The sequence below is a fragment of the Salmo salar genome, chromosome ssa09, assembly GCF_905237065.1.
Source record: "Salmo salar chromosome ssa09, Ssal_v3.1, whole genome shotgun sequence".
Lineage (NCBI taxonomy): Eukaryota > Metazoa > Chordata > Actinopteri > Salmoniformes > Salmonidae > Salmo > Salmo salar.
Window position 1 is genome coordinate 274,091 of NC_059450.1, and position 22,581 is coordinate 296,671.

General features: G+C 43.5%; 3 non-coding genes and 1 pseudogene across 3 annotated transcripts; all 4 read left to right on the plus strand.

The window, feature by feature from the left end:
* Positions 1–21,036, plus strand: part of LOC106610585 (cytoplasmic dynein 1 heavy chain 1-like) — a 56,345-nt pseudogene extending 35,309 nt beyond the window's left edge.
* Positions 6,875–6,946, plus strand: LOC123724172 (small nucleolar RNA SNORD50). The gene has a single exon (XR_006756852.1). It is a non-coding gene; the product is annotated as a small nucleolar RNA SNORD50 (small nucleolar RNA).
* LOC123724173 (small nucleolar RNA SNORD50) lies at positions 13,007–13,079 on the plus strand. Its single transcript, XR_006756853.1, has one exon. It is a non-coding gene; the product is annotated as a small nucleolar RNA SNORD50 (small nucleolar RNA).
* On the plus strand, positions 18,841–18,912 carry LOC123724171 (small nucleolar RNA SNORD50). The gene has a single exon (XR_006756851.1). It is a non-coding gene; the product is annotated as a small nucleolar RNA SNORD50 (small nucleolar RNA).
* Positions 21,037–22,581: the final 1,545 nt, after the last annotated feature.

Sequence of the window (22,581 nt, forward strand, 5' to 3'; positions counted from 1 at the left end):
ATGTGAAATGGCTAGCTAGTTAGCCGGTTGCGCGCTAATAGCGTTTCAAACTTCACTCGCTCTGAGACTTGGAGTAGTTTTTCCCCTTGCTCTGCATGGGTAACGCTGCTTCGAGGGTGGCTGTTGTCGATGTGTTCCTGGTTCCAGCCCAGGTAGGAGCGAGGAGAGGGACGGAAGCTATACTGTTACACTGGCAATACTAAAGTGCCTATAAGAACATCCTATAGTCAAAGTTATATGAAATACAAATCGTATAGAGAGAAATAGTCCTATAATTCCTATAATAACTACAACCTAAAACTTCTTACCTGGGAATATTGTAGACTCATGTAAAAAGGGACCACCAGCTTTCATATGTTCTCATGTTCTGAGCAAGGAACTTAAACATTAGCTTTTTTACATGGCACATATTGCACTTTTACTTTCTTCTCCAACACTTTGTTTTTGCATTATTTAAACCAAATTGAACATGTTTCATTATTTATTTGAGGCTAAATTGATTTTATTGATGTATTATATTAAGTTAAAATAAGTGTTCATTCAGTATTGTTGTAATTGTCATTATTACAAATAAATACAGTGAGGGGAAAAAAGTATTTGATCCCCTGCTGATTTTGTACATTTGCCCACTGACAAAGAAATGGTCAGTCTATAATTTTAATGGTAGGTTTATTTGAACAGTGAGAGACAGAATAACAACAAAAAAATCCAGAAAAAGCACGTCAAAAATGTTATAAATTGATTTGCATTTTAATGAGGGAAATAAGTATTTGACCCCCTCTCAATCAGAAAGATTTCTGGCTCCCAGGTGTCTTTTTATACAGGTAACGAGCTGAAATTAGGAGCACACTCTTAAAGGGAGTGCTCCTAATCTCAGCTTGTTACCTGTATAAAAGACACCTGTCCACAGAAGCAATCAATCAATCAGATTCCAAACTCTCCACCATGGCCAAGACCAAAGAGCTCTCCAAGGATGTCAGGGACAAGATTGTAGACCTACACAAGGCTGGAATGGGCTACAAGACCATCGCCAAGCAGCTTGGTGAGAAGGTGACAACAGTTGGTGCGATTATTCGCAAATGGAAGAAACACAAAAGAACTGTCAATCTCCCTCGGCCTGGGGCTCCATGCAAGATCTCACCTCGTGGAGTTGCAATGATCATGATAACGGTGAGGAATCAGCCCAGAACTACACGGGAGGATCTTGTCAATGATCTCAAGGCAGCTGGGACCATAGTCACCAAGAAAACAATTGGTAACACACTACACCGTGAAGGACTGAAATCCTGCAGCGCCCGCAAGGTCCCCCTGCTCAAGAATACATATACATGCCCATCTGAAGTTTGCCAATGAACATCTGAATGATTCAGGGGACAACTGGGTGAAAGTGTTGTGGTCAGATGAGACCAAAATGGAGCTCTTTGGCATCAACTCAACTCGCCGTGTTTGGAGGAGGAGGAATGCTGCCCCAAGAAGGAATGCTGACCCCAAGAACACCATCCCCACCGTCAAACATGGAGGTGGAAACATTATGCTTTGGGGGTGTTTTTCTGCTAAGGGGACAGGACAACTTCACCGCATCAAAGGGACGATGGACGGGGCCATGTACCGTCAAATCTTGGGTGAGAACCTCCTTCCCTCAGCCAGGGCATTGAAAATGGGTTGGTATTCCAGCATGACAATGACCCAAAACACACGGCCAAGGCAACAAAGGAGTGGCTCAAGAAGAAGCACATTAAGGTCCTGGATTGGCCTAGCCAGTCTCCAGACCTTAATCCCATAGAAAATCTGTGGAGGGAGCTGAAGGTTCGAGTTGCCAAACGTCAGCCTCGAAATCTAAATGACTTGGAGAAGATCTGCAAAGGGGAGTGGGACAAAATCCCTCCTGAGATGTGTGCAAACCTGGTGGCCAACTACAAGAAACGTCTGACCTCTGATTGCCAACAAGGGTTTTGCCACCAAGTACTAAGTCATGTTTTGCAGAGGGGTCAAATACTTATTTCCCTCATTAAAATGCAAATCATTTCATAACATTTTTGACATATGTTTTTCTCGATTTTTTTGTTGTTATTCTGTCTCTCACTGTTCAAATAAACCTACCATTAAAATTATAGACTGATCATTTCTTTGTCAGTGGGCAAACATACAAAATCAGTAGGGGATCAAATACTTTTTTCCCTCACTGTAAATAAAAAGAATCGGCCGATTTAATCGGTATCGGGGTTTTTGTCCTCCAAGTAATCGGTATCGGCGTTGAAAAATCATAATCGGTCGACCTCTACTAAGAACAGATATTGCCCTTGGTTCACCCCAGACTTGACTGCCCTTGACCAGCACAAAAACATCCTGTGGCGTTCTGGATTAGCATCGAATAGCCCTCGCGATATGCAACTTTTCAGGGAAGTCAGGAACCAATATACTCAGTCAGTTAGGAAAGCTAATGCTAGCTTTTTGAAACAGAAATTTGCATCCTGTAGCACTAATTCCAAAAAGTTTTGGGACACTGTAAAGTCCATGGAGAATAAGAGCACCTCCTCCCAGCTGCCCACTGCACTAAGGCTAGGAAACACTGTCAGCACCGATAAATCCAGGAGAATCTAGAATTTCAATAAGCTCTACGGCTGGCCATGCTTTCCACCTGGCTACCCCTACGCCGGCCAACAGCTCTGCACCCCCTGCAGCAACCTGCCCAAGCCCCCCCGCTTCTCCTTCACCCAAATCCAGACAGCTGATGTTCTGAAAGAGCTGCAAAACCTGGATCCCTACAGCTGGGCTAGATAATCAGCTGGGCTAGATAATTTTAGAAAGAGAGGGTCCAGATGATCCGCCGCAATTGTTGCAACCCATATTACTAGCCTGTTCAACCTCTCTTGTATCTGAGATCCCCACAGATTGGAAAGCTGGTCATCCCCCTCTTCAAAGGGGGAGACACTCGAGACCCAAACTGTTACAGACCTATATCTATCCTACCCTGCCTTTCTAAAGTCTTCGAAAGCCAAGTTAACAAACAGATCACCGACCATTTCAAATCCCACCGTACCTTCTCCGCTATGCAATCTGGTTTCCGAGCTGGTCATGGGTGCACCTCAGCCACCCTCAAGGTCCTAAACGATATCATATCCGCCATCGATAAAAGACAGTACTATGCAGCCGTCTTCATCGACCTGGCCAAAGCTTTCGACTCAGTCAGTCACCGCATTCTTATTGGCAGACTCGACAGCCTTGGTTTCTCAAATGACTGCCTTGCCTGGTTCACCAACTACTTCTCAGAGTTCAGTGTGTCAAATCGGAGGGCCTGTTGTCCGTATCTCTGGCAGTCTCTATGGGGGTGCGACAGGGTTAAATTCTCGGGCCGACTCTTCTCTGTATACCTCAATGATGTCGCTCTTGCTGCTGGTGATTCTCTGATCCACCTCTACGGAGACGACACCATTCTGTATACATCTGGCCCTTCTTTGGACACTGTTAACAAACCTCCAAACCAGCTTCAATGCCATACAATACTCCTTCCGTGGCCTCCAACTTTTTTATTTTATTTTTATAAGTTTAGTTACAATGATTAAAAAACTAAACAAGACAAACAAAACCATCATAACACAAAAAAATACAGCAACAGATTTAATTTACACATAGGTTATTCTACTAACAGCACAAGAACTTGCATTACCTGAAAACAGTTACAAGCAATACAAAAATAAAAATGCTCCAATAAATTATTTAAAATGAGCAAGGGGACAAGAGTCTCAAGTTTAAGTTTAGTGTGCAGGCTATTCCATAGGCAAGGAGTGTAACAGGAAAAGGCAGCCATACCCAGCTCTGTGGAAATCGCATGGGCCTCAAGTGTAATCCATGCTTGAGACCTGGTTTTAGGAATTATAATTCTAATATTGATGAGTGATGATAAATAAGAAGGTAGCTTATTCAGAAGTGCCCGACTAGCATCACTACTCTGGACGGCTCTGACTTAGAATATGTGGATAACTACAAATACCTAGGTGTCTGGTTAGACTGTAAACTCTCCTTCCAGACTCACATTAAGCATCTCCAATCCAAAATTAAATCTAGAATCGGCTTCCTATTTCGCAACAAAGCCTCCTTCACTCATGCTGCCAAACATACCCTTGAAAAACTGACTATCCTACCGATCCTTGACTTCGGCGATGTCATTTAGAAAATAGCCTCCAACACTCTACAGCAAACTGGATGTAGTCTATCACAGTACCATCTGTTTTGTCACCAAAGCTCTATATAGTACCCACCACTGCGACCTGTGTGCTCTCATTGCCTGGCCCTCGCTACATATTCGTCGCCAAACCCACTGGCTCCAGGTCATCTATAAGTCTTTTGCTAGGTAAAGCCCCGCCTATCTCAGCTCACTGGTCACCATAGCAACACCCACCCGTAGCACGCGCTCCAGCAGGTATATTCACTGGTCATCCCCAAAGCCAACACTTCCTTTGGCCGCCTTTCCTTCCAGTTCTCTGCTGCCAATGACTGGAACGAATTGCAAAAATTACTGAAGTTGGAGTCTTATTTCTCCCTCTCAAACTTTAAGCATCAGCTGTCAGAGCAGCTCACCGATCACTGTACCTGTACACAGCCAATCTGTAAATAGCACCCCCAACTACCTCATCCCCATATTGTTATTTATCTTCTTGCTCTGTTGCACCCCAGTATCTCTACTTGCACATCTATCACTCGTGTTAATACTAAATTGAAATTATTTCGCCTCTATAGCCAATTTATTGCCTTACCTCCCTAATCGTCTACATTTGCACACACTGTACATAGATTTTTCTATTGTGTTATTGACTGTACGTTTGTTTGTGTAACTCTGTTGTTTTTGTCGCACTGCTTTGCTTTATCTTGGCCAGGTCGCAGTTGTAAATGAGAACTTGTTCTCAACTGGCCTAACTGGTTAAATAAATAAAAAAATAAACTTGGATAACTAGCAAGTTAAACTAGGGGTCGCGTTTACGCTGAATACATTTTTCACAAAGGAAAATATTTACGGCAAAAGCTCTTGCTGTGTTTTGTAAATGCAGCTGTAAAATGCTTATTGTAATTTCTGCTTGGCATCAGACTAATTTTGTGCTTCAGTTGCACTTCTCCATTCATCATGAACGGGCATTTTATCAGCAGACAGCGCTCTGAATGTAGCTACTTTTCTCAGTGTAGCCAGCCTTCTTTTCTCTGCTAAAATGTAACTGGCTACATTATTTTTATGATAAACATTAGAAATATGATGGCCATGCATCATTTAAAAAAAAAAAAAGAATTTACTTGTGTGGCTGCCAGCAAATAGCACTGCACTTCTGTTGTCATCTGATGAAAATTAAGCTATTTTCTGCCGAATGTGTTGCACTAATGTATGCTTAACAAACATATAAACGCAACATGCAACAATTTAAAAGATTTTACTGAGTTACAGTTCATAAAAGGAAATCAGTAAATTGAAATAAATTCATTAGGCCCTAATCTATAGATTTCACATGTCTGTGAATATAGATATGCCTCTCTTGGTCACAGATACCTTAAGGTAGGGGCTTGGATCAGAAAACCAGTCAGTATGTGGTGTGACCACCATTTGCCTCATGCAGCGCATAGAGTTGATCAAGCTGTTGATTGTGGCCTGTGGAATGTTGTCCCATTCCTCTTCAATGGCTGTACAAAGTTTCTGGATATTGGCGGGAACTGGAACACGCTGTCGTGCACGTTGATCCAAAACAACCCCAAATATGCTCAATCGGTGACATGTCTGGTGAGTATGCAGGCCATGGAAGAACTGGGACATTTTCAGCTTCTAGGAATTGTGTACAGATACTTGCAACATGGGGCTGTGCATTATCATGTTGAAACATGAGGTGATGGCGGTGGATGAATGGCACGACTATGGATCTCATCACGGTATCTCTGTGCATTCAAATGGCCATCGATAAAATGCAATTGTGTTCGTTGTCCGTAGCTTATTTCTGCCCATACCATCACCCCACCACCACGGGGCACTCTCTTCACAACGTTGTGAGGCCGATTGGACGTTCTGCTAAATTCTTTAAAACTACGTTGGAGGCGGCTTATGGTAGAGAAGCGAACATTCAATTATATGGCAACAGCTCTGGTGGACATTCCTGCAGTCAGCATGCCAATTGCACGCCCCCGAACTTGAGACATCTGTGTCATTGTGTTGTGTGACACAACTGCACATTTTTAGAGAGGCCCTTTTATTGTCCCCAGCACAAGGCGCACCTGTATAATGATCAACTATTTAATCAGCTTCTTGATATGCCACACTTGTTAGGTGGATGGATTATCTTGAAAAATGCTCACCAACAGGGGTATAAACAGATTTGTGCACAAAATTTGAGAGAAATACGTTTTTTGTGCGTATGGAAAATGTGTAGGTTCTTTTTATTTCAGCTCATGAAAGATGGGACCAACACTTTACATATCATTATAGTTTTGCTCAGTGTATTTTCTGTGAAGGAAAACCATAGTTGCATGTCCCTGATCCCTTTATTGAAGGAAAAACAACTTAACTTTCAATATAAAACGCTACCTCTGTCAATACACAGCTGGACTGCTCCTGCTTTCTCCCATTGTGCAAACACATGACTGGCTAAACTGTTCTAGGGAACTACGGTAAGCTTCATAATGTGATGGGTGAAATGAAGAACGCGAACTGCTTTATCTCCTAATGTATTGCACAAGTTGACTGCAGATATTTACTTAAGTAGATACAAATATTATAATTGATTGAAAAACAATTCTGTGGCTATTTCCAAATATCCTTGTATAAGCTATACCGCCCAAGCCTAACTCACACACAAACTGCTGTCTCTTATAAAGCTCTTTCTATGTTCAGAAAGTCTCTTGCATTCAATTATGAATCAATCCCAAACCTGATTTAATGTGAATGAAACTCATATACGGATCTGACTTCTGATATGCAAAAGCTTTTAGTAGAAAACGAAGCACTATACCGAACCATTACAGCTTGTTGTGTTGACTGTCTCACATCGTATTACTTCTTGTCGGTCTCCAGATCCACTTCCTGTACCAGTACTCACTGCATTTCTTCCTGGTCATCTACCACACAGTGCTATACGAGAATGGCAACCTGAAGAGCGTCAGCGACCACACCCAGCGCATCACCCACATCACATTTTCACATTTACATTTTAGTCATTTAGCAGACGCTCTTATCCAGAGCGACTTACAGTAGTGAATGCATACATTTCATACATTTTTTTCTTTCTTCTCCGTACTGGTCCCCCGTGGGAATCGAACCCACAACCCTGGCGTTGCAAACACCATGCTCTACCAACTGAGCCACACGGGACCACACATCTAGAACATATTTTAGAACATTTAGGAACTCTCATCTAAAACTGGGGTTGTTCTTCATAGATCTCAAATCAATGGGAGTTTGTTAATTAAGAGGTTTCCAGTGCAAAAGTAACAATCTGATTCTCCTTGTAGGGGGCATTCAATAGAGTGGCCAGAGGCATGTGCAACCAGGACCACATCACCTTCGCCATGCTCTTAGCCAGGATCAACCTGAAGGGAATGACCAGGTAATGAACTTTGAAGTTTCTACACTTTCTTTGTTGTGTGAAGGATAAGGTCCATGGTTCAGATGCATTCTAAGTGACATGACAGGGAATGTTAATGATGACCATTTTTGGTTTCCGTCAGCGAGCCGTCCTATGATGCCGAGTTCCAGCACTTCCTGCGCGGTGCGGAGATGGTGCTGAAAGGCACAGCGGTGCCCAAGGTGAAGGGCCTGACCACGGAGCAGTGCGAGGCCATGATCACCCTCAGCCGCCTCCCCGCCTTCAAGGACCTGGTCTCCAAGGTGGAGGTTGATGAGGTGAGAGATTGTTGAAAGAAAAGGATGCGAGGAGGGAAAGTGGAAGTTGAAGAAAAGGACTTTTACTTTTGCAATGTGAAGCTCTTTAACTGTTTATGCTAAGCAGAAGGGCATTACAATATTTTTGTAGAGAAAGGAAAATAAAGTTGTCAATGAAGTTGACATTGCTTTTTTCTATCATTGCAGCAATTCTTCATGTGGATCCGAGAGCAACTCTCCCGAGCTGTCCGTTCCCTACATGTGGACAGAGGAGAAGCAGTCAAGTGAGTCTTTCAATCAGTGTCGTAATGTGTTCTACTTTGAAAAAAACATTTGAAACCACAAAGCTAAGTTTAGGAGGCTGCTATGCAATGTCAAGATTCCAATTATGCACTTCATAGAATCTGCATACAAATATATCATTCAGAAAATGGGTAGTTGGCGTGCTTGTGCTTCAAAGTGCTGAGAGTAAAGAGGTGAGTGTTCTTCAGTAAAACAGTGATTCTGTGCAGTCCAACTGCAATGTAGTCAATCTCACAAATGTCCTCCACAGCGTCCATCGGTCAGGCAGTGCACCAGCTGCTGCTGATCCAAGCCTTCCGTCCGGACCGCATGCTGCCCATGGCCCACATCTTTGTTTCCAAGGTCCTGGGAAACACCTTCATGGCCTTTATCGAGCAGCCCCTGGACCTAGAAAACATTGTGGAAAACGAAGTACGGATATCAAGACATCCCTAAAGCGTCAATATCAGTTTAGGGACAGTTTCCGAGATGGATTGAGCCTAGTCTTGGACTAAAAAGCATGTCCCAATGGAGGTTCTCCATTGAAAGTGCTTCTTAGTCCAAAGACTAGGCTTAAATGTGGTGAAAAAGCAATTGCCAATAAGAGACTACAATTGTTTTTCTTAATTTTTTGAAGCATGTGATATGTCTTGAATGTTAAATGGATAGTCTAGCACAAAGTGGGGAATAATGTGTTTAAATGGTGTCAGTTGATGTTCTGGCCCTTACCAATAAGGTTCCTTGTACCATCACTTATTTGGACTGTAAATCTCCTGCTGAAACGTCTGCCTGTTTTCCTACCCACCTAGGTGAAACCCAGTACCCCTGTTCTGATGTGCTCTGTGCCCGGGTACGACGCCAGCGGCCCGGGTACGACGCCACTTCCATGTTCATCAGTAGGTGTCCTAAAGTAGGGTTGGAGTTGATTTGAGTTTAAATTTATAGCCCACTAAATTAAGTCACATATCTACTGGCATTTTAAAAACCTGGTTGTTCCTCTTTTCTCTCCTCAGGTTCTGCTGAGGGCTTCAACAAGGCCCACCGCGACATCAACACTGCCATCAAGTCCGGCAGGTGGGTGATGCTGGAGAACGTACACCTGGCTCCCGGTTGGCTTGATGCAGCTGGAAAAGAAGCTCCACTCCATGCAGCCCCACGCCAGCTTCCGCCTCTTCCTCACCATGGAAATCAACCCCAAGGTCAGACTTTAGTTCATTAGAATAACATTGCATTATTTATTTATTTTCATTTGTAAAGTGTGAGACCTTGTATAATACACTTTATATACATCTTTATTATAGCCAGTATGAAACGAGATGTCTTTTCCATACAGTATTAGGACTGCTCCAAAGAATAAACACAAAAAAACGGACAATGGAAAGGCTACAATGTTTTTTTATATATACACTACCTTTCAAATGTTTGGGGTCACTTAGAAATATCCTTGTTTTTGAAAGAAAAGCACAATTTTTTTTTTGTCCATTTTAAAATAACATCAAATTGATCATAAATAAATACAGTGTAGACATTAATCTTGTAAATGAGTATTGTAGCTGGAAATGGCAGATTTTTTATGGAATATCTACATAGGCGAACAGAGGCCCATTATCAGCAATCATTACTCCTGTGTTCCAATGGCATGTTGTGTTAGCTAATCCAAGTTTATCATTTTAAAAGGCTAATTGATCATTAGAAAACCCTTTTATCATGTTAGTACAGCTGAAAACTGTTCTGATTAAAGAAGCAATAAAACTGGCCACCTTTAGACTAGTTGAGTATCTGGAGCATCAGCATTTGTTCGATTACAGGCTCAAAATGGCCAGAAACAAAGAACTTTCTTCTGAAACTCGTCAGTCTATTCTCGTAAAACGCTGTGTAGTACTCCCTTCACAGAACAGCGCAAACTGGCTCTAACCAGAATAGAAAGAGTGGGAGACCCCGGTGCACAACTGAGCAGGAGGACAAGTACATTTGAGTGTCTAGTTTGAGCAATGAGACGTCTCACAAGTCCTCAACTAGCAGCTTCATTAAATAATACCCGCAAAACACCAGTCTCAACGTCAACAGTGAAAAGGCGACTCCGGGATACTGGCCTTCTAGGCAGAGTTGCAAAGAAAAAGCCATGTCTCAGACTGGCCAATAAAAAGAAAAGATTAGGATGGGCAAGAGAACACAGACACCGGACAGAGGAACTCTGCCTAAAAGATCACTTAGTCATGCTGATTGAGTTCGAATAACAGACTGGAAGCTTCAAAAGGAGGGTGGTGCTTGGAATCATTGTTCTTCCTCTGTCAACCATGGTTACCTGCAAGGAAACACGTGCCATCATCATTGCTTTGCACAAAAAAGGGCTTCACAGGCAAGGATATTGCTGCCAGTAAGATTGCACCTAAATCAACCTTTTATCGGATCATCAAGAACTTCAAGGAGAGCGGTTAAATTGTTGTGAAGAAGGCTTCAGGGCACCCAAGAAAGTCCAGCAAGCGCCAGGACCGTCTCCTACAGTTGATTCAGCTGCGGGATCGGGGCACCACCAGTACAGAGCTTGCTCAGGAATGGCAGCAGGCAGGTGTAAGTGCATCTGCATGCACAGTGAGGTGAAGACTTTTGAAGGATGGCCTGGTGTCAAGAAGGGCGATAAAGAAGCCACTTCTCTCCAGGAAAAACATCAGGGACAGACTGATGTTCTGCAAAAGGTACAGGGATCGGATTGCTGAGGACTGGTGTAAAGTAATTTTCTCGGAAATCCCCTTTCCGATTGTTTGGGGCATCCGGAAAAAAGCTTGACCGGAGAAGACAAGTTGAGCGCTACCATCAGTCCTGTGTCAGGCCAACAGTAAAGCATCCGGAGACCATTCATGTGTGGGGTTGCTTCTCAGCCAAGGGAGTGGGCTCACTCACAATTTTGCCTAAGAACACAGCCATGAATAAAAATGCTACCAACACATCCTCCGAGGGCAACTTCTCCCAACCATCCAGGAACAGTTTGGTGACGAACAATGCCTTTTCCAGCATGATGGAGCACCTTGCCATAAGGCAAAAGTGATAACTAAGTGGCTCGGGGAACAAAACATCGATATTTTGGATCCATGGCCAGGAAACTCCCCAGACCTTAATCCCATTGAGAACTTGTGGTCAATCCTCAAGAGGCGGGTGGACAAACAAAAATCCACAAATTCTGACAAACTCCAAGCATTGATTATGCAAGAATGGGCTGCCATCAGTCAGGATGTGGCCGAAGTTAATTGACAGCATGCCAGGGCGGATTGCAGAGGTCTTGAAAAAGAAGGGTCAACACTGCAAATATTGACTCTTTGCATCAACTTCATGTAATTGTCAATAAAAGCCTTTGACACTTATGAAATGCTTGTAATTATACTTCAGTATTCCATAATTGTCAATAAAAGCATTTGACACATATGAAATGTTTGTAATTATACTTCAGTATTCCATAGTAACATCTGACAGAAATATCTAAAGACACTGAAGCAGCAAACTTTGTGGAAATGAATATTTGTCATTCTCAAAACCTTTGGCCACAACTGTAGATACTCCATTAAAAATCAGCTGTTTCCAGCTACAAGTGACCCCAAACTTTTGAATATATGTGTGTGTGTATTTGAACCTTTATTTAACTAGGCAAGTCAGTTCAGACCAAATTCTTATTTACAATGCTTGCCAAACCCGGGCGAAGCTGGGCCAATTGTGCGCCAGCCTATTTGACTCCCAATCACGGCCGGATGTGATACAGCCTGGATTCGAACCAGGGACTGAAGTGACGCCTCTTGCAATGAGATGCTGTGCCACTCGGGAGCCTCTATAAACTAGTGACTGATTTTGAACATTCAAGCTCATTCTGTTGTAGATTAAAGATATTGAAAAAACTTCAATTACAAATGTCTACATGAGGTATAACTTAGCATTCTGGTTTGTTTACCTCAAGCTTGTTTACCTCACTGAGGCACAGTTGTGGATGACTTATCTAATGAGACTATCTAAATGGGTTTTTTCTCGCTCATTCCTCTCAGGTGCTAGTGAACCTGCTACGTGCTCGACGTATCTTTGTATTTGAGCCCCCTCCCGGTGTCAAGGCCAGCATGCTGAGGACCTTCAGCAGCATCCCCGTGGCTCGCATGTGCAAGGTGACACAACCATATGAATACTGATTCTCTCTGGCTTTCTCTCACTGTGCCTTCCTCTGCCTCTCTCTCATTCTCTCTGGCTTTCTCTCACTGTGCCTTCCTCTGCCTCTCTCTTTCTATCCTTCTAGCTTTCTGATGTTATCTCCTGTCACTCTACCTCTGTGTTGGTCTCTCACTTACACACACTCCTTCCTCTAAACTTGACTGAATGTTTTCTTTTGACCGTAATTACTAAACCAACCTCTTCCTCACCACATCTGCAGGCTCCCAATGAGCGCGCCCGCCTCTACTTCCTACTGGCCTGGTTCCATTCCGTCATCCAGGAGCGGCTGCGTTACGCCCCGCTGGGCTGGTCCAAGAAGTACGAGTTCGGCGAGTCGGACCTGCGACACTGTGGACACCTGGCTGGACGACACTGCTAAGGTCAGTCACACGCAAAATAGACACACATAAAATACACCCACACTGTTGTCTCTTACGTACGTTTTTTTATATATATACATAAAAAAAAATAATACTAATATTTAACTAGGAAAGTCGGTTAAGAATACATTCTTATTTACAATGACGGCCTAAGCCGGCCAAACTCTCCCCTAACCCGGACGACGTTGGGCCAATTGTGATTCAGCCCGGGATCGAACCAGGGTCTGTAGTGACGCCTCTAGCACTGCGATGCACTGCCTTCGACAGCTGCGCTTACTCGGGAGACTTTCTGTTTGCAGCAATTCTCTGTATCAGATGATGAATCCATCCTGAACCTGATTCTATTTGATTGGAAACTCCTATACGGATCTGACTTCTGATAATGCAATTCACACACAATTTATACATTCTTGCAAATGGGAATGAATTTGTTGGTCACAAAATAAACACAAAAAAATGTGTCCCTAGAGCGCAGTGACCATAGAATTAGAACATATATACAGTGCTGTCCAAAATGAAATGATACAATGACTGAGGTTAAAGTGCAGACTGTCAAGCTTTAATTTGAGGGTATTTTCATCCATATCGGGTGAACCATTTAGAAATTACAGCATTTTTTGTACATAGTCCCCCCATTTTAGCGAACCCAAAAGTATTTGTGCAAATTAATTTCTGTATTCAGGGTTCTATCCAGGATTTTTTAACAAGGGGGTGCCTTTTGACTCAAGTTTTTTTTTTAACACCTGTAACTGCCATTTCCTGCAATCTAGGGCAAATAATACTCTATTAGGCTGTGGTGCCTGGCCTTAAATGATCAAATAAAAACATTTACTCCACAATCTTGTTGGATGCATTTGCAGTTTGTTTTGGTTGTGTTTGAGATTATTTTGTGCCCAATAGAAATGAATGGTAAATGATGTATTGTCATTTGAGTACATTTTATTGGAAATATTCATGTGGATGCTACCATGATTACAGATAATCCTAAATTAATCGTGAATAATTATGAGTGAGAAAGTTATCTGTCTAGCATACCCCCCTCAGAAATGCTAAACTCCCCTGTTATTGCTAATCGTGAGAGGTTAGCATGTCTTGGATGCATTATCTTTGTGCCTCTAACGTTCTCACTCATCATTATTCACGATTCATTCATCATTATTTGTGCTGGAGTACATAGCCAAAACAAAAAACTATTTGTTACTGTTCAAGTACTTTTGGACCTCACTGTGTGCAGGGCTCTAAATAATATATTTTCATTTGTAGCACTGGTGCTCCCAACTTAAAGTTAGGAGCACCACTTGAAATGTAGGTGTGCCTGGAAATCCTTTTTTTTTAATTATTTTTATTTTTATTTATTTTTTTACAAATGATTGAGATAAAGCCTATATGAATTCTAGCTACCTTTGAAGCACATGTTGTGCCCTATAAACTACACTGAACAAAAATATAAATGTAATATGCAACAATTTCTAAGATTTTGCTAAGTTACAGTTCATATAAGGATCCTAATCTATTGATTTCACATGACTGGGAATACAGATATGCTTCTGTTGGTCACAGATACCTTAGAAATACAGAAATCCAGTTGGTATCTGGTGTGACCACCATTTGCCTCATGCAGCGCAACACATCTCCTTCACATAGAGTTGATCAGGCTGTTGATTGTGGCCTGTGGAATGTTGTCCCATTCCTCTTCAATGGCTGTGCAAAGTTGATGGATATTGTCAGGAACTGGAACACGCTGTCGTGTACGTCGATCCAAAACAACCTCAAACACGCTCAATCGGTGACATGTCTGGTGAGAATGCAGGCCATGGAAGACCTGGGACATTTTCAGCTTCCAAGAATTGTGTACAGATACTTGCGACATGGAACACGCTGTGAACACCTGTCATGCATTATCATCTTGAAACATGAGGAGGATCTCGTCACGGTATCTCTGTGCATTAATTTAAAATGCAATTGTGTTCGTTGTCAGTAGCTTATGCATGCCCATACCATAACCCCACCGCCACCATGGAGCACTCTGTTCACAATGTTGACATCAGCAAATTGCTCACCCTCACAACGCCATACACGCGGTCTGCCATCTGTCCGGTACAAAACGTGATTCATCCGTGAAGAGCACACTTCTCCACCGTGCCAGTGGCCATCAAAGGTGAGCATTTGCGACTGAAGTCTTTTACGACGCCAAACTGCAGTCAGGTTAAGACCCTGGTGAGGACAACAAGCACGTAAATGAGCTTCCCTCGGACGGTTTCTGACAGTTTGTGCACAAAGTCTTCGGTTATGCAAACCCACAGTTTCATCAGCTGTCCGGGTGGCTGGTCTCAGACGATCCCGCAGGTGAAGATGCCGTATGTGGAGGTCCTGAGCTAGCGTGGGTACACATGGTCTGCGGTTGTGAAGCCGGCTTATGGTAGAGAAATTAACATTCAATTCTCTGGCAACGGCTCTGGTGGACATTCTTGCAGTCAGCATGCCAATTGCACGCTCCCTCAACTTGAGACATCTGTCATTGTTGTGTGACAAAGGCGCATTTTATTGGCCTTTTGTCCTCAGCACAAGGTGCACCTGTGTAATGATTGTGCTGTTTAATCACCTTGATATGCCTGTTGACACACCTGTCAAGTGGATGGATTATCTTGGCAAAGGAGAAATGCTCACTAACATGTATGTAAACCAATTTGTGCACAAAATTTGAAAAATATGGAGAGTTTCTGGGATCTTTTATTTCAACTCATGAGACATGGGACCAACACTTAACATGTTGCGTTTATATTTCTGTTCAGTGTAATATGTAACATTGTGAAGACATTCGTTTATTATACATTCTCTTTAAAAATGTCAGGTTTGTGATGAAGACATGCAAGAGATCTGTCGTTCATTCATTGCTATGATCATTGATCTCCTGAAGAAGCTATCCCTTTTCCTTTCTGTTCCCCCAAATGTTTGATTATACTGGTAAAGTAACCAGGTTGTTAGCAAGCTAGCCAATGAGGTAACATGACTGAACAAAGTAAACAACTGGGTAACGATGCGTGAGTAGTTTTAGAACGGCCCATGACACGGTTTATGTTATGAATGTAAAATGTGGTCCCGGAGTTCAGCTATAGGAAGATACAAATATTGCGCCGGTAATATGGGTCAGATCCTATGACCTGGTTACATTTTTACATTTTAGTCATTTAGCAGACGCTCTTATCCAGAGCGACTTACAGTAGTGAATGCATACATTTCATACATTTTTTTCTCCCTGTACCCGTCCCCCGTGGGAATCGAACCCACAACCCTGGCGTTGCAAACACCATGCTCTACCAACTGAGCTACACGGGACATATACAAGATGGCACGTTTCAAACTTTCCAAGTTGAACCGGGGACAGTGAAGAGACTGCTTAAGTGTGTTTCTGTCAAGCTGTATTTGCTACAAAAATGCATGCTACAATTCATCACAAGAATATCTCCAGATACAGCCATAACATGATCTTTTATTCAAACTACTGTCAGAGTCTGTCGATGGAGCGTGGACTCTGCTGTTATCTGCTGAAGACCGATTCACTAACCCCAGGTAGACAGACTCACTTAGGTTAGGTTGGTTAGGCTAGAAGCAGGCCGTTTTCCCTGTAGTAATGGTGCAACCATGATGCTTTTCTTTCTAGGGCACTCTGAAACAACAGTACAGCGAAGCCTTATTACAACAATTATTATCTAGGAGATTTTATTTCTAGTGGCACGGTGCTCCTAGAATAAAACTTTGCATATGCGACCAAATTGGTCACACTTTAAAGCCCTGACTGTATGTATTTCTATGGTGGTAACCTTCTATTCTCCTCTTCCTCCACAACCCTAGGTCCGTCAGAACATCTCCCCAGAGAAGATCCCCTGGGCGGCCCTGAAGACCCTAATGGCCCAATCCATCTACGGCGGCCGCATCGACAACGAGTTTGACCAGCGGCTGCTCAACACCTTCCTGGACCGCATCTTCACCACGGGCAGCTTCGACTCAGAGTTCAAGCTGGCCTTCAAGGTGGATGGCCACAAGGACATCAAGATGCCCGATGGCATCCGGTCAGTGGCCGGGGTTGGGGGGTAGTGGTGTTTATTTAGTTTAGTTTTATTTCATTGCATTGGCAACTAAAAGCTGCATTTTTTGATACAGTACATGCAAAAAAACATGAAACATGGTTTCCAATATATTGTGACCAAACCTTCTCAGCAAAACTTTTCTAAATGTCAAAGAAATTCATAGGAAACGTTTACATTCTTTAGAAGTGCAACTTCTGAAATGCACACATTTAGGAAAGGTTGAATTTCAGACTGTCTCATTGACACTGTGCTGTTCTGTGTCTTTTCTTCCAGACATGAGGAGTTCATGAACTGGGTGGAGGTGCTGCCGGACACCCAGACCCCGTCCTGGCTGGGCCTGCCTAGCAACACTGAGAAGGTCCTGCTCACCACTCAGGGTATGCTATTGTCTGCTGCTGGTTGTCCCCGGCTGCAGCTGAACTCAAGGAGCGTGACCGGGTTTGTCTGTGGGATTCTTTGTCAGCAGCGAGGAGAGCTACAGGAGCTCATCTCCAGTTTCTCCATTTCTCTAATAGCTCTACATATGTTCTAACGCATCTTATTTTAATTTTAAATCCTATAGAAGACTACCATTGATGTAGAACATATTCTTACATTGCTTCCGTTAACTTGGATGCAATGGCATTGGTGGCTCATTTTTACTCCCTAGGTCTCTTTCCTTTTCCTCCTATCAGTTCCAGTGTTATAACACAAGCCCATTGTGATGGTAGCTGTACCCATGTGAATGGGGGTGTTCTCACCCAAGCAGCTGCATTTCAAATTCATGTCTTGCTTAGCTTCCGGTTCCAACTCCCAGCCGTTGATGCATCCATCCCTCTTTTCCCATTTCAATACATTGATTTCTCTCACAGGGCCCTGGAAACCTTTTTCATGCACGACTTCATGCCTCCATCACTTCATCACTTTGAGTTACTATGATTTTCTCAGAGCCCACAGGAACCCTCCTCACTTTTTATATTGCATGGTCTCCTGTTTACTCTTGACTTGGAGTCCGTGTCCTTGTTTTCGTCATGTCTTCTTGACTTATTGTAATCGCTAATTTTGACGCACAACTACCCCTTATTAACATGTGTATGAGAATGCAAGGCTTTGTCTTTTTTACAATGCAAGGCATTGGTCAAGTCCACCGTTAATTTCTTCTCCCCTCACTCCTACTCCTCTTCCTTCCATGGGCTTGTCTCCTCCCTAACCCCCCTCCCTTCTCCTCTCCGGTTCCCCTTGTTGGGCTGCTCAGGCACTGACATGATGGGTAAGATGCTGAAAATGCAGATGCTGGAGGATGAGGATGACCTGACCTACGAGAAGGAGACGAAGCGCGAGCGCATGGCTGGATGCGCACGCTGCGCACCACTGCCACCAATTGGCTGACGCTCATGGTCAACCACCTCAAGCGTACGGTGGAGAATATCAAGGTAACGTCCCATCTGGTTTGAGCAGCATCTCTGTGATCTGATGGGTTGAGGTTGGAAGAGTGTTCTTATGGTATTTTGCCACTTCCATTTCTTTATATTACTTATATTTCACACGTACGCATGTACATACCGTAACACTTCAGGTAAACGCAGAGTCTCAAATAGCCGCCTGTCCCTCTAACTAGCCGGGCAACGGCACACATTTCAGCAAATGAATGCCTGTTTCAAATAAACGCTGGGTCTAAATTAATTGATTACCATGAATTGTTTTAGGTTTAATGTTCGATTTTTTTACATTGAAATCATTTGAGTAATTTCTGAATGATTTAATAAAAAGTTTTTATTTTTACGAAATAGAGGCATACTAAAGGAAAAAGAAACGTGACATGGTGTGTAGATAACACATTAGTGCAGGAAATGAAGAAATGTATTAAAATGCTGGAAATTTAACAATGAACTATGCAAATGAGCAAAAGCTGTCTGTGTTAAGGAAATGGACGCCTGTCTCAAATAGAAGCCTGTCTCTAATAAGCACCTGTTGTGTTCAGTGATTTAAGCAAATAAACGCTTGGGCTATTAATTTAAGTTTTAGGGTACACTTGCGCACACTGACTAAAAAACTGCCGTCTCTTAAGGATCTTTGCATTAAATGATGAATCTATCCCGAACCTGATTTAATGTGAATGAAACTCGTATACGGATCTGACTTCTGATAATGCAATTCACAAACACTCAGGGTGTGGGTTTCTTTTCAAGGACTGTACAGGTGAAAAGAATGCCATTATCTTGTTTACAATTTTTTTTTAAGATATGTCCTCCTCCAACCCACTCTCACACACAGGATCCCCTGTTCTGCTTCTTTGTGCGTGAGGTGAAGATGGGTGCCCACATGCTTCAGGAGGTGCGGCAGGACCTGACTGACGTGGTGCAGGTGTGTAAGGGCAAGAAGAAGCAAACCAACGACCTGCGGACCCTCATCAATGACCTTGTCAAAGGTTCTCCTCTCATTCTTTACACAATCCTCAATTTTTATTAATTCACTACTATTTCTACCACATTGGTCTCAGTTTTACTGCACTAGCCAAACAATTTAAACTCCTACACTTCTTCCACTACCATGAAACGCTTTTATACAGGTGAAGCAAGCGCACATTTTCTTCCGGAAATGTACCTTTTCCAGTTATACCGCAATGTGGTTGTAGTCACAATATGTGAAATTTAAAATGGTAACATATTGACTATTTCAAGTCAATATGGTTATATAGAGTCTGTCTGGAAGGATTTCCAATGCTAACATGTAGCATGTCTCCTCCAGGTATCCTGCCCCGTAGTTGGTGCCGCTACACGTGCCCCCCTCCATGGCTGTCATCCAGTGGGTGGCCGACTTCAGCGAGCGCGTCAAGCCATCTCCCAGGGAGCTGCCAGCAGGGGCGCTAAGGAGCTCAAGGTACGTTCATCTGACTTCTATATTAAAGGGATAGTTTCCTGTCATAGGAAGATCTTAGTGGATTTGGTGTTACCTTAAAATGACTCCATTAATGATTTCTCACAGTTGATAGACGCCCTATTTGCCTAATTCATCAGGTTAGCATATTGCTAATGTTCGCATCCCATTTGGATATTATTCATTAAACTCTGAATGACTTGAACTACTCTAAAGAAGTCAATGAACAGTTGTTCATGTTTACAGTTAAGAACAAAGCCACTCTAGAAGTTATCCCTTTAATACCACATGGTGGATTTGCCATGGATTGATACCATAGTTGACCATGAACTTGAGACATTGGACTAGGTATTGGACTCCACCCACTCTGAATTCATGTCTCTTCTGTCCAGAACATCCATGTGTGCCTGGGCAGCCTGTTTGTCCCTGAGGCCTACATCACGGCCACCCGTCAGTACGTGGCCCAGGCCAACAGCTGGTCCCTGGAGGAGCTGTGTCTGGAGGTCAACGTCACCACCACCCAGGAGGCTGTGCTCGACGCCTGCAGCTTTGGCATCAAAGGTCCACTCATCAGTCTCTCTATATACAGTACGAGTCAGGGCACTAGGTATTCTCACCAGAGAGGAAGAATTACCACAACACCAGCGGAACACTAAAGCTACTTTTTGATATAGTTGTGCTTTGGCGCAGATTTTTCTAGGGCTGGTTTCTTGGACCCATATCAAGGCTAGTCCTGGATCAAAAAAAACATTTCATAATGGAAACTCCATTGAAAGTGTTATTTGGTTGGCTGTGATGACACACTTAGCCTCATTTGAGGAGTGCTTTGATAATGAGAACACCACCTTAATACTCAAATAACTTCTGAGTTAATGTCTACTGACTGGAAGAAAAAATAAGTGTTTAAACCAGCCCCTATTGTTTATCTAATGTTTATGATCAACCTAAGTGACCTTAATATACCCCTCTTTCTTCCTGACAGGTCTGAAGCCGCAGGGAGCCACCCACGGCAACAAGCTCTCTCTCTCCAACTACATCTCCACTGAGTTGCCACTGACTCAGCTGGGTGAAGCAGTCGAGCGCTGAGAAGAGGCACATGGTACAGCTCATAGCAACATAAATACTGCACTGTACATGGGAATGTACAAATGTTAAGCTTTTGAGCGCAAAGCTTTCATTGGATTCAATACAAAAACTTTATTTATCCCCCTGGGGTATTGCCAGATTACAAATATCAACTTTCTCCACATATAATACAGACCTCACATTCCCTTAGAATGCATCCAATAAATAGATGGCTCATAGGAAGTCAGTCAAATACCTACAATTAAATTGGGAGCTATTCCTCGTCTATATTGTCCAAATACCATTAAAATTGTACTGTCTTAAGACAATACACACTTGTATATCTGTCAATCCCACAGGTCACTCTGCCTGTGTATTTGAACTTCACAAGAGCCGATCTCATCTTCACTGTAGACTTTAACATCGCCACCAAGGAAGACCCTCACAACTTCTATGAGTGCGGCGTGGCAGTGCTCTGCACAGAGTAGTGTCACCAGAAGCCTAGAGAATTCCTATTAATAATCATTCCTATTAATCATTTATTTGTAGTATAGTACTCTTATTACTCCAGTCTGTATGGGTAATGTCCATATGAAACACTTTATTCAAGTAACTGTAGTGGAAGTAAAATCTGCATTTAACATCAATAGTAGGGGAACACTTAAACAACACAATGTAACTCCAAGTCAATCACACTTCTGTGAAATCAAACTGTCCACTTAGGAAGCAACACTGATTGACAATACATTTCACATGCTGTTGTGCAAATGGAATAGACAACAGGTGGAAATTATAGGCAATTAGCAAGACACCCCCAATAAAGGAGTGGTTCTGCAGGTGGGGACCACAGACCACTTCTCAGTTCCTATGCTTCCTGGCTGATGTTTTGGTCACTTTTGAATGCTGGCGGTGCTTTCACTCTAGTGGTAGCATGAGACGGAGTCTACAACCCACACAAGTGGCTCAGGTAGTGCAGCTCATCCAGGATGGCACATCAATGCGAGCTGTGGCAAGAAGGTTTGCTGTGTCTGTCAGCGTAGTGTCCAGAGCATGGAGGCGCTACCAGGAGACAGGCCAGTACATCAGGAGACGTGGAGGAGGCCGTAGGAGGGCAACAACCCAGCAGCAGGACCGCTACCTCTGCCTTTGTGCAAGGAGGAGCAGGAGAAGCACTGCCAGAGCCCTGCAAAATGACCTCCAGCAGGCCACAAATGTGCATGTGTCTGCTCAAACGGTCAGAAACAGACTCCATGAGGGTGGTATGAGGGCCCGACGTCCACAGGTGGGGGTTGTGCTTACAGCCCAACACCGTGCAGGACGTTTGGCATTTGCCAGAGAACCACTGGCGCCCTGTGCTCTTCACAGATGAAAGCAAGTTCACACTGAGCACGTGACAGACGTGACAGAGTCTGGAGATGCCGTGGAGAACGTTCTGCTGCCTGCAACATCCTCCAGCATGACCGGTTTGGCGGTGGGTCAGTCATGGTGTGGGGTGGCATTTCTTTGGGGGGCCGCACAGCCCTCCATGTGCTCGCCAGAGGTAGCCTGACTGCCATTAGGTACCGAGATGAGCTCCTCAGACCCCTTGTGAGACCATATGCTGGTGCGGTTGGCCCTGGGTTCCTCCTAATGCAAGACAATGCTAGACCTCATGTGGCTGGAGTGTGTCAGCAGTTCCTGCAAGAGGAAGGCATTGATGCTATGGACTGGCCCGCCCGTTCCCCAGACCTGAATCCAATTGAGCACATCTGGGACATCATGTCTCGCTCCATCCACCAACGCCACGTTGCACCACAGACTGTCCAGGAGTTGGCGGATGCTTTAGTACAGGTCTGGGAGGAGATCCCTCAGGAGACCATCCGCCACCTCAGCAGGA